We start from the raw sequence: 12,476 nt of genomic DNA on the forward strand, positions 1-12,476 counted from the left end.
ACTTTTTTATTATCTGCTTAATATACTCTGGGATTTATCCAGGCATTACATTAAGATATACAGGATTAAAGGCCCTCATTCTCTTTCTGGGCTCCCTGTGTTTAGATTATTTAAATGATCAGTTCCAGACAGTTGAATTAGGTTATGTGCTACAGAAAATTTAGGTTATGGACAAAATAAGTCTCTTTTCTCTTTGGTCTCAAAGAGTAGATGAGGTTCTGAAATATAGACAATGTCTTCCTTACCCCTGTATTCTTAATTTCCTTAATCAGCTTAGTTCTTATCTCTACATACTAAGTACATAACAGTTACCTCTCTGGACTAAATGTGACTGCTAAAAAATAGCTACTTTAAAAAAAAGAGATGTTTTATTCCTTGTATTCCCATCTTACAACAGGCTGAGAAAGCATCATGTATCTTATCATTAATTTTTTTAATATAATTTTATTATGGATTTATAGAGACCAAGAGAGATACTGAAGAAATATTGAAAATCCCCCACCCAAAGCCACTCTTTGAACACCACTATTTCAGGGCACATTCATATGGTTTCCAAACCAGAAACAATGGCTCAACATCAATGAACTTTTCCAGGCTTCAAACTTGAATATCACAGCTACCTAACAGGAGGAATTAGGGAAAAAATGTGCCCATGGATACCTAAGTAACTAGCTATAGGTAATTTAGTGGGTATTCACTGGTTTAGAGAATTCTGCAGGATGCTGGAGATGTGGAGTTAGAATTTAAGGGTGGCATTGTGACTTGAGATTTCAGCTTTATCAAAAGAAAGGTGGTTGTTGGTGCAATGGGGTGTTATAAGTTCTCCCTGCTTTATCTGTAAAATCTTCTTTATGTGGGTCTGGAGCAGGTGAGTTTTATGGCTTAATATGTAGACTTTTACTTATTTTATTTTTTGTTCTAGCTGCTCATTCTACCCTTTGGAAGTATCTTGATAATCATCTATAAAGTCATTTGTGGCTTTCTTAGGGCTTCTTGATGACTGAGAAATCAGTCTAGGCCTGTCTGCATCATTACATTTAGTCTAGTAATCCTGTTCTTTCTCTCCTTTCCTTTTTTGTATGCTGTACGGCAGGGGTCATATTTCATTCTTTTTCCATGTGAGAATACCGTTACCATAGCACCATTTGTTGAAATTTTTGTTTGTTTTGTTTCTTTAGGGGGAAGTTCATTGGCTGGGGATTGAACCCAGGTCTCCCGCAGGGCAGGCAAGAATTCTACCACTGAACTACCCTCGCAGCCCCATCCTGCTATTGCTCGTACATGAAAGCATCAGAAGTAAAGCTCTTGATCCAGTGACAAGGTATCAGGGAGTTAAGAGTTACTATTCAATTGATATTTATATGCCGAGCTACTTGAATTTCATTCCTGAAATACATAAGAAGAAATATCTATAAAATAAACTTAGCAATGACAACTGCTCAAACACTTGTCAGTATAAACTATCAACAGCAAGCATTTCTAACTGATGAAATGGTTTTATAAGAAAGACAAATTTATTTAGAAATCTTCCTTGGTGACACTGCATAAAGCACTGGCAATTAAAATTTGTCTACTGTCTCTTGGCTTCTGAGACTAATGTTTGAAATGGTGCCGTGCCCCATGCCCCTGGCTCAATGACCATTAAAAGAACAGGTTAGAACTGTGATGGATCTTTATATCCATCTGATCTCATCTCATTTTACAGATAAGGAAACAGATTCAGAGTGAAAAAATAATTAGACTCTCCTCCCACAATTAAATCTAATATAGTTTTCTCAATACAGATTTTTTTTTTTACAGTTGGATATTTCTGCAGTAATTGCATCAAGTCTTTGGTGATTTTAGCATCAGCCTTCCATTGTATGGTATGATATTAGCAAAGAGATACCTTTTCTCACATACTTGCTAATACCTGGAATTCATTTGGCAGCAGACAGTTTTGCATTCCAGAATAGGATAAAGCTCAAAGAGCAAATTTCTGAGCTGTTGTCAGTAGCTTCCCTCTCTGTTATACCTCCGTAAAAAGCTTTCAACAGCACTCTATTTCTGACAGGTAGACAAAGCCTGGCTTTTCTAATCCAACCTGCAAACCCCACCTGGAGCAAACAGGTAAAGCACACACCTGGCCAGCAGGTGTTTTGGGTGTGCGGCACAAACACTCTGACCCTCAGCCCTGCCACATGTAATTCACTGTGGCATCTCACACTGACTTCTTCCCTGAAGCCCTTTGTATTCTTCCCGCCCCCCAGAGGCTGTGTTAGCTGGGATCCTCTGTTGAGTAGATGTTAGGACAGGGTTAGATGTGCAAGAGATTCATTGGAAATAATGCCTATGAAGGATGAAGGGCAGGAAGTAGGAGAGGCAAGGGAGCTTTCAGGCTCAGGTATAAGTCTGACAGCTTTGAAAGGGAATCAGCAGGAAGGAAGGGAAGGGGTCTGGGTGGAGTTCTAAGGACATTTCCCCCAGCCCTGAAGGGAGTTCTATAGCAAGGGGCTTATGTTAGAGGAGTCCCAAGACTTGGCCTGTGCACCCACTTGCCTGGAACAGCCTGGGAGAGGGCAGCAGCTAGGGGCTGTCAGTCAACCTTGGTTGTTTCCTTGACTGCCATGCCTCTGAACCTTTTGTCAGTTGTACTTTCTCCTCTTGCCTTGCTGAATTGTTATCTAAGTCTGTATTGTTATTCATGATAATTGTTAATATATATGGAGTAGAAACGTATGCCAGCTACTGTAATGGGTGCTTTATTTGTGTTAACAGATACAAATTGCACAGATCTCAAATGTGAGCATATCACAATAGCTTTATGTTATATTTTATACCTGAATTAATATTCTTGGACCCACATTTCATCAATAACAGACAAGAATTTAATCTTATCCAATTCAGGTTTTCTCCAGTTAATTCAGGAGTTTTTTGCCCCTCTCTTCCCTTCTTAGTTGCATCTAAGTTCAAGGCACGGGGTGAGGCTCTCTGCTCTCTGGTTGTGGTATGTTCACACTTGTACATTGTGTTGAATGCTCATTCCCACTGGCCTCTGAACTTCACCGTCTATCCCCGTCAACAACTGGGAGATATCCAAAGTTCATTCAGTTTCCTACTGAAAGATTCATCCACAGCCCTACTTCCTTATAGTCCACACCTGAGGCTCACTGGCCTCTGACTGCATCTCTACCTGTGTTGATGCTTACCTTTGCCTCTCTGCATCTGCAGGACCTCAGGGGAGCTGACTAAGGTGCCCTTTTTTCATGACTACAGGCTGCCATTTCTGCTCGGCTGCTGCCCCATCTCATCGGTTTTGGGAAAAGGGCATCTCTGGATCATGCTGCTTTCCCTGAAGGCCACCAAGGAAATAAGGCACAGGCTACTTCCTTTTCAGATCCTCAGGCTCCTCCAGGGCTGCCATCCAGTTCTTCATTTTTAGCCAGGTCTCTGGGTCACCTAACAGCATTTTAATGTTTGCTTCCCTTCTGCTTCTTTCTGCCAAGCCAAGGGAATCACCTCTTCTGGGGTAGGAGTGTGGGTCAGCAGTGTTTTCCTAAAATCTTTTATGTCAGGGCTTTGGTTTTTGCTAAGTGCTTTGCATGTATTGTCTCAACTCTTACACCAAGAACTCTATAATATACAAATGGATGCTCAAAGAGATTAACCAACTTGTGCAATGCCATACAACCTGCACGTATGGAGCTGGAATTCCAATGTACTTGGTTAGACTTCGCAGCCTGTGCTCTCACCCTCTATTCAAATTGCCCTGGAATCGACATTCACTTTCTTATTTAGGAGAGGTTTTGTTTCATAAAGTAACTTTTAAAGGTTTTAGGAACAGGAGATCCAGTGGATATTACTCTGTGAAATGAGTTTAAATAGAAGCAGGAGAGATATTATGCAGACATAAAAAAAATCTTTGTACTTGCCTTAGAAGACGGGAAGCACACATTGTTTTTTTCACCTGTCTGAAGCCTTTGATTTGGAAGATCACCAAGTCTTTGATCTGGAAGATCTTCAAGTGGAGGAAATCTGGCTTAGAGCCCTTGTCCTTCACACACCAGGAAGCAGAGGTTGAGGCAGGTGGTCTCTGGACTCCCGAACTTAATGAGTCTATGGATGTTGTATGGCCAAGAGATAACAACCAAATGCCCCCTTTGAAAATTTAATAGGTGCATGCATAAAGAGGCTATTTTGTCTTTGTGTATATATTTATATACCTGTGCATGACTATATAAAGCATAGAATACAAAATGTGGTTTTTGTAATATGTGTTATAATAATTGGGGGCTAAGGGTGAGTTGTGAGAGAGGGAAGTAGAAAAGTTGAAACAAAGCAAAGGAAAAGGGAAAAAAACTGCACTGAAAATTACCTCAATGATTCATGAGATTATGAAATTAGTGCATTTGAAGTTATACAATTTAAATGTAACAGAAAAATATTAAGGAAACTTAAACTTTGAAACAAATAGCAGTAAAAAGAAATATCTGCATCATCATTGGGTATATTCCTTGTAGTTTGGAAGACATTAGAGAAACAGCTATCAAGTAAAAGAGATCTGAGGAAGGAAAAACAAGAACTTACTTCAAATTAGTGGTATTTGATTATAAGGTATCTATTGTGCAGTTATGCATGCTCATATCTCTGTGAATGGACCTACAGTATTGTATCATGGTTTAGATTATGCGGCTAACAGTTCTAGAAGCATGCTAGCATGAATGAGTGAATGAATAAATGAATAATGAATAAATAAATGACAGCCTTCCCCTCCAGATGAAGAGCTCATTGAGGCTGGTGTGCCCATTCTTACTCTTTTTTTTTTCTTCCCCAAAGCCCACTAATTTCGTGTTCTCATTTAACTCTAGGGTTTTTTGGGGGGGGGAGGGGGGTGGTGGGTGGGGAATTGGGCATGGTTGCATGGAAACCACCAGGAAAATAAAGTCTAGAAACTCACCATAGTAAAGTAACAAATTTCTTCTTTCTTGGGGGGATGTTGTCAAAGTTGTTCAGAAGTGGGGCTGATTTGCTCTATGTACCTGGGTAGATCAAGCCTGTCATACTGTGAAGGCTTTTGACTTTGAATCAGATGACTAAGGTTTAAACTCTGCATCTACCATTTATCAGTATTCATTTTTGTGTTGGGTGGGTGCTAACTCAGGAGGGAAGGGCAAGGCAGAGCAAGTTGAAGTGCTGACTTTCTAGGTTGGGAAGATTGTGTGATCCTCAGCCTCCATGCTCAGTGATTATCTCCAGGGCAGACCAGGGAAGACAATTCTGGCTCGAATTGATTGACCCAATGTTGGGAGCCATTTTTCCCTCCACGCCCGAAGGCGTATGCCTGCAGGTCCCAGCCAGGACACTCACTTATCCCCAGAGGCTGGAAGCACACTGTGGCTCATGGTGCAACTTGCAGCATACATGCAGCACACACGACATGCAAAGGCCCTCTGGGTTTGTGTGAAGCATTAAGGGCAAAGCATTGTGCCGAAACTGGGACTGTAGGTGGCAGCAGAACCCCAATTCTGAGAAAAGAAGCCAGTTCACAAAGCCGCCTGTACAACAGCACATGGCATTGTGAGTCTGCAACTTTAGCTTTTAGTGACTTACAGAAAAGACCCAGAAGCTTTAAGCAGGCATAATTTTAGTGGATTCAATATACCATTTGAAGCCAGCCTATGTGTCTTTCAGAGTGAATGAAAATGTCTGAGATCATCATTAGGACAAAATTCAGAGAGTCATATATTCATGTTTCCATATGTAAAATTAAAAAAATCAAAATCAGAATGTCCTTCTTAGACATTGGGTATTATTAAGCTAATTTTGGCATTAACAAGAGCTATTGACAGCCATCACTGAGGTTGTGTTAGAACACATTGCTCCTTTTTGACTGGGTTGCTAAGGAAACAATGTATATCCTCCTAAGGGGAGAAGGAGATTCAACAGTATATGAGAAGGGATTTTCTCATTATCTCTAAGCCTAAAACTCTCCTACAGCTGATTATTAAAGTTACCATTTGGAGAACCAGGCTAGCAATTGTTCATCCAAGCTCGAGAATCTTAGTTTGAAAATTATGTTATATAGATATGAATTCCAAATGTTTTCATTCAAAGGCAATTCATTCAACAATGACTGAGTTTCTACTGAGTGTAAATATGGTGTCCAGCTCTTGGGCAGGTTGGGGTGCAAAAGAAGACGGCATGGCAGCTGTCCTCAAGGACACATAAAAAGAAACACTTGGTGCTCAGGAAAGGTTAGTAAAGGAGGTAAAACTGTCAGAATGAGAGAATTTTAGAAATAGAGCTACCGTCGTATTCAAGTAGTATAGTCCAATTTTCTATCCAGTGTAGAAACCCCTGCTATTCATTTACTCAACAATTGTGTGTTAAATGCCTATCGATGCCATTTGTAAGCATTGGACTGATGAACAAAACACGGCGTCTTTTGATTCTGTCTGAATAAGGATATCTAAGTGGAGTCAGCCTAAAGGAGCTGAAATTTGATTGAGAGTTAAGAACTAAAGTCAATCTTTTCCAAATAAAGAGAGAGAATTTTAAGAAGGCATAGTTAGGGCTGTCAAATCTTAAAGAGGAGTGTAGAAAATTAAGTTTAAGACGATAAAGTGGGATTTGGAAATTAGGAAATCTGGTGATTTCAGGGCTTTGAGTTTAAATTGAGTTATCTAGGCTTATTAATAAGAATGAGAAGGCATGACACTCATGACTATGGATTGCTTTGAAAATAGCAGGTACTTGTTTGTATCTTAAAATGGCAGGAAATATTTGTTTTTGTCAATTTCTTTGGTTTTGAGAGATGAAGCCTACAAAACGTAATATAATGGCCTTGGAGAAATAAAATGAAGAAATATATTGTGTTCATTCCTAAATTGATGCGTAAAATTTATTCCTGTTTGGAAGAATTGTGTGTGAAAATCCAGTACAGCTTTACTGAGGCTTACTCATTTGCAAATGAGCAGAAATTCTTTAGTAAAGTAAGTCAAGGTCAGTGTTTTTGATTTAGACAACAAATCCCTTACTGAAATACTTAAAGGCACTGTAACTTTAAATGATCCATTCTAGAGTATTCCATGCTCAACATGAAGTGTTATACATTGTAAAGAGGTTCCAAGGCAATTGGGTAGATCAAACCATTTGAATGTTTTTTCCTTATAAGAATTTAAAGTTAAAAATTTTTTTTGATGGGTACTTGATAAATGCTTTAATACGATGGTTTTTACTTTAGTACCATTTTTCATTTGACTATGAACCCACCGTTGATAGCCATAAAGTTTAAATTCTTTAATTATGAAGCATAACACACATAGAATAGCGCAAAAACATAAATGTACGAATCATAAATTATCACAAAATATTTGTTGTACATTTAAGAAAATCTTGGCTGGGCAGTCTCGCTGGGTGTCTCAGGGTCTCTTATGTGTTTACAGGCACATGTCCTGTGGGGCTGTAGCCACCAGAAGGCTGGACTGGGTTGACCATCTCGGATGGCACATTCTCCTGGCTGGAGCCCTGCACATGGCTCGGGGAGATCAAATTTCTTACACGGCAGCTCACAGCTACAGCCGTAAACAAGATGAAAGCTGCATTGCCTTTTATGACATAGCAACACTTCCACTGTATTTTATTGCTTAAAACAGTGATAACTGGGCAGTGCCACCGTGGCTCAGTGGCAGAATTCTCACCTGCCATGCTAGAGACCCGGGTTCATTTCCTGGTGCCTGTCCATGTGAAAGAAAAAAACAAAACACAAAACAGTGATAACTCTGTCCCAATTCAAGGAGAGGAGATAGTTCTAACTCCTCAATGAGAAGAAGACTGCCAAGGAATTTTGTGGACTTTGCCCGAAAAATAGCCAGTAATGAACTGGTAGTTCAGTATAGGTGGTAATTATTTTCTTACAACAATTTAAAGATCCCATTTCATTTTCCTCTGACTTATATTGCTTGTATAGAGAAGTCAGCTGCAAAGTATTGTTGCTCCTTGGAAGTTGAATTTAATTTTTCTTTGACTTCTCCTCTCCTTTGTTATCAGGAGCTATATATTATGATGTAACTGTGAGGGTATTGTTTGCTGTTGTTATTTTCTTTTGTGTTGGTTTGAATTTATCGTGGGTGACATTCATAGCATATTTTGAATCTGTGGCTTAATGTCTTCTGTCGTTTTTGAAAATTCTCATTTTTTCTTCTTTAAAGATTGCTCTGCCCCACTCACTCACCTTTTGGGACTTCAATTGTACCTATATCACATCTTTTAAATTGTATTCATAATATCTCTTATGCTCCTTTCTGTAAGTTTCATTCTTGGTCTTTTAGTTTCTTCTGACTTATTTGCTATTAAACCCAATGAGTCCTTAATTAGAGGGATTGTTTTCCAGTTCTAATATTTCTATTTCGATAATTTCTGGTTTTCTGCTAAAATTATCAATTTGTCTTTTATCTCCTTGAACATATTTACTAGTTATTTTAAAGGGTTTAACAACTCCATTGTCTGGACCATCTGTAGGTGTGTTTCTACTTTATATTGCTTCTCTTGGGTTTACTCCATTGTCTGGCTCTTTATATGCCCAGTTATTTTTAATTGAGTGTTGCACATGCAATATAATGGTTATTCGAAGCCCAGGATGAAGTTATCTACCTCTTTCTCTCTCTCACTCTCTTTTAAATAATGGCTTCCAGTAGTTGTCTAGAGACCCTGGGAATCCTGGATCATCATAATCCAGAAAGGCATTCACATGTTTTGAGACTGAGCTTCAGTCTCTACAAAAGCTTGTCTATTTCCAGTTCACTCTTACTCTTATGGAGTAGTCCTTTGGAGTCCCAACTGAAAAACTGGGCAGTTCATCAAAATCCTCATCTTTAGCAGGTCTAGACAACCAATTTTTGTCTCCCTGGCCCTGTGATCTCTCCAGCTGCTCAGCCTCTCAGCCACTGCTTTCAGAATAAGCAGATGCCTTAAAAGGGAACTTAAATGTGATTTCACTTTTCTCAGATGAGTGCCTCATAATTTTTTATAACATGGTTGTTTCTCTGCTACCCTTAAACTGACAATTCTTGCTTGTTCAGATTTTCTTGCTGATATTAACAAGCAGTTTGGTCCGAATTATGCAGTTCACCATTACCTGAAACTTTCTATAATATTTTAAAACTTTCTTAACTATATATAGAACTCTTTTCTCACTTTTGATGCATATTTTAATTTTATTCCTTTTATATTAATTGATTTGTGAGGAGAGAAATCCATTTTAGTAGTAGTTTCAAATTTATCTATAAACTTTATCCTTATTATCTATTTCACTATTAAATTGACATCATTTCCTTTTTTAAAACCTTTTTTTAAAATTGTGAAATACAACATAAATACAAAAAAGCAGTAAATCTCCAAGTACGTTTTAACAAGTGGTTACAGAACAGATTTTAAAGTTTGGTATGGGTTACAGTTCTGTGATTTTTCGTTTTTTCTTCTAGCTACTCCAAGACACTGGAGACCAACAGAAATATCAATATAATGATTCAGCAGTCATACTCGTTTGTTAAATCCTATCTGCTCTGTTACACTTCTCCTTCTCCTTAAATAACATATATACATAAAAGCAATAAATTTCAAAGTGTATTGCAACAATTAGTTGTAGAACAGATTTCAGAGTTTGGTATGGGTTACAATTCCACAAGTTTAGGTTTTTATTTCTAGTTGCTCTAAGGTACTGGAGGCGAAAAGAAATATCAGTATAATGATTCAGCACTCATACTTATTCGTTAAACCCGACCTTCCCTGTAGAACTCCACCATCACCTTTGGTCTTTCTTCCGCTTATTAGGGGTGTTGGGGCTATGCCCATTGTAACTTTTTCATGTTGGATGGGGCTGTCAGTAACATGAGATAGAGGAATGGAACTAGTTGATGTTCTGGAAGGGTTGACCCCTTTGCATTTCAGGACTTATCTGGTCCAGGGACCTACCTGGAGATTGTAGGTTTTGGCAAATTACCCTAGTACATGGAACCTTAGTGGAATCTTGTATAATGCCCTAGGTGTTCTTTAGCATTGGCAGGAATGGTGTTGGTTGTGGTTGGCAAGTTGAATTAACATCATTTCCTTTTAATTTTGTTATAGCATTAGTTTCTTAGGTTCAATTTGTTACTAATTTCCAATTAAAACAAAAGTAGTAAAAACATTTCAATGGGAAATTGCCTTCTGAATTTAACTTTATCCATACCACATTAGTTTTATATAAAGTATTTTCTTTTAATTAATTTTTTACTTGTAAACTCAGTTTTGTTAAAAGGCTGTTTATCAATTTCTAGTTAGCTACTAATTTTTAAATTATAATTATTTTTGTACTCGTTAGTTTTGCATTATGGGCTGTAAAATCTCTTGGCTGTAATACAATTCTTTTAAAATTATATTAAATTTCTCTCTGAGGCCAAATTTTTATAAATGTTCCATAGACATTAAAAACAACGTGTGTAGAGTCTCTAGAAGTTTCTGCTTCAACAATGCTTGAATAGAATCAGTCTTGGCCCCCTCCTCCTGACAGCCCACCCACCTGCGTGCCCCAAGGTTAACCTCCTTCCTCACCCCACTTGTCCAGCAGGGTACAGCCCCTGCCCCTGCCTCTCCTCAGCCCCCTGCCTGATGACCAAGCCCCCTGTCAGGCGCGGTCAGAAATAAAACCAGTACCGTGAAGGGTCCATCAGTCGTGAGATCAAACTGGAGCTCTACACCTCTTACTTCTGTTCATTTTTTTCTACTTTGACCCTGATGATGTGACTTTGAAGAACTCTGCCAAATATTTTCTTCACCAGTCTCATGAGGAGAAGAACCTGCTGTGATCCTTATGAAGATGCAGAATTAAGGAGGGGGCAGAATTCTCCTTCAGGATTTTATGAAACCAGACAGTGATGACTCAGAGAGGAGGCTGAATGCAACCCAGTGTGCCCTGCCCTTGAAAGTGTGAATCATCCACTACTGGAACTACACAAACCGGTCGCTGACAAAGATGACTTCGTGTGACTGCATTAAGACTCATTAAATGACTGAGCAGATGAATTCCATCAAAGAACTGGATGATCGCATAACCAACTTGAGCAAGATCCACCAGCCCTCCCCGAAATCTGGCTTTGCAGATTGTCTCCTTGACAAGCACTTAGGTGGACTTTCCCACAGCCATGGAGGTGGCTTCTGTGGTCACCAAGCCAGTACATGCATGTTGAATTTACCTCTACCTTTCTTGCAAGTGTCAAAACATACTCTAAGTTCTTTGATTTGTACCATGTTTTCCCTAATAACATTAGAAATTGTCTAATAACATGTGGAAATTAGATTGTGAATTTTATCTGTGGAAAATTTTTATCCCCTATAATACTTTTGAATCTCATTTAACCTCTTGTTATTTGGTTTGCATATGCCTGATTTATCTTTGCTTATTCCTTAATTTTCACATCTTCTCTGGGAAAATGTTCAAGTGTTTCTTGGAGAGAGCATATAACTTGACAGATATAACTTGACATTATTTCTTAACCCAATCTTGGGGTCTTTGTCATCTGATACTGGAATTCAGTCCATTTACATTTCTGTAGTATCTGATAAATTGAATGCATACCTTCTTTCTTGTTTTTCCCCTTTTCAGATTTCTTCCAGATTATTTAGGACTTTGATTTCTGGTATTCTTTGTCCTGTTCTCTTTCCCCTAAAGCATTGCAAATTTTACTGTATATATCTCTTCTTTTAACTCATATTTAAAGTTAGAATTCTCCATCAATATACCAAAATTGAATAGTCACTCTGACTCCACTAAAAAAATTTTGATGGTAAAATTCACATAACATAAATTAACCAGTTTCAAGTGTACAATTAAGTGGCATTTACTGTATTCACCACCACCTCTATCTACTTCCAGAACATTTTCATCATACCCAAAGAAAACCTTACATTCCTTAAGCAGTTGCCCATTTCCCTTTTTTCCTAGTGCCTGGCAACCACCAATCTGCTTTCTGTCTGTACGGATTTGCCCATTCTGGATATTTTATTTAAGTGGTATCATACAATGCCAACCTTTTGGATCTAGCTTCTTTTTTTAATGTAATATTTTCAAGGTTTATCCACATGTGGCATATATTGGTACTTCATCATTTTTGTATGGTTTATTCCATCATATGTACATATCACAAAGTGTTTATCCATTCATCTGTTGATTGATATTGGGGTTGTTTTCACCTTTTGGCTATTATGAATAGTGCTGCTATAGAAGTTCATGTATAAGTATTTGTTTGAGTTCAAGTATTTGCTTTCAAAGTTCTTTTGGGTATCCACCTAGGAAGGAACTGCTGGGTCACATGGTATTTCTATGTTTTACTTTAAATGGAACCGTCACACTGTATTCTACAATGACTACAACATTGTATATTCCCATCAGCAATGTATGAAGATTCCGATTTCTTCACATCCTCACCAACATTTATTTTCTGTTTTTTTAAAAAGTGTCA

General features: G+C 38.2%; 1 protein-coding gene across 1 annotated transcript in view; it reads left to right on the top strand.

Annotated features, from left to right (window-relative positions):
- The first annotated feature begins 1,184 nt into the window (after positions 1-1,184).
- The window catches only part of LOC143669621 (low-density lipoprotein receptor-related protein 1-like), a 71,937-nt gene continuing 60,645 nt past the window's right edge, over positions 1,185-12,476 (top strand). Inside the window, exon 1 of the mRNA XM_077144203.1 lies at positions 1,185-1,321. The gene's annotated coding sequence lies outside the window, so the exon portion shown is untranslated. The remainder of the gene's footprint in view (positions 1,322-12,476) is intronic.

The sequence above is a fragment of the Tamandua tetradactyla genome, chromosome 26 (genome assembly GCF_023851605.1).
Source record: "Tamandua tetradactyla isolate mTamTet1 chromosome 26, mTamTet1.pri, whole genome shotgun sequence".
In the NCBI taxonomy this organism is placed as follows: domain Eukaryota; kingdom Metazoa; phylum Chordata; class Mammalia; order Pilosa; family Myrmecophagidae; genus Tamandua; species Tamandua tetradactyla.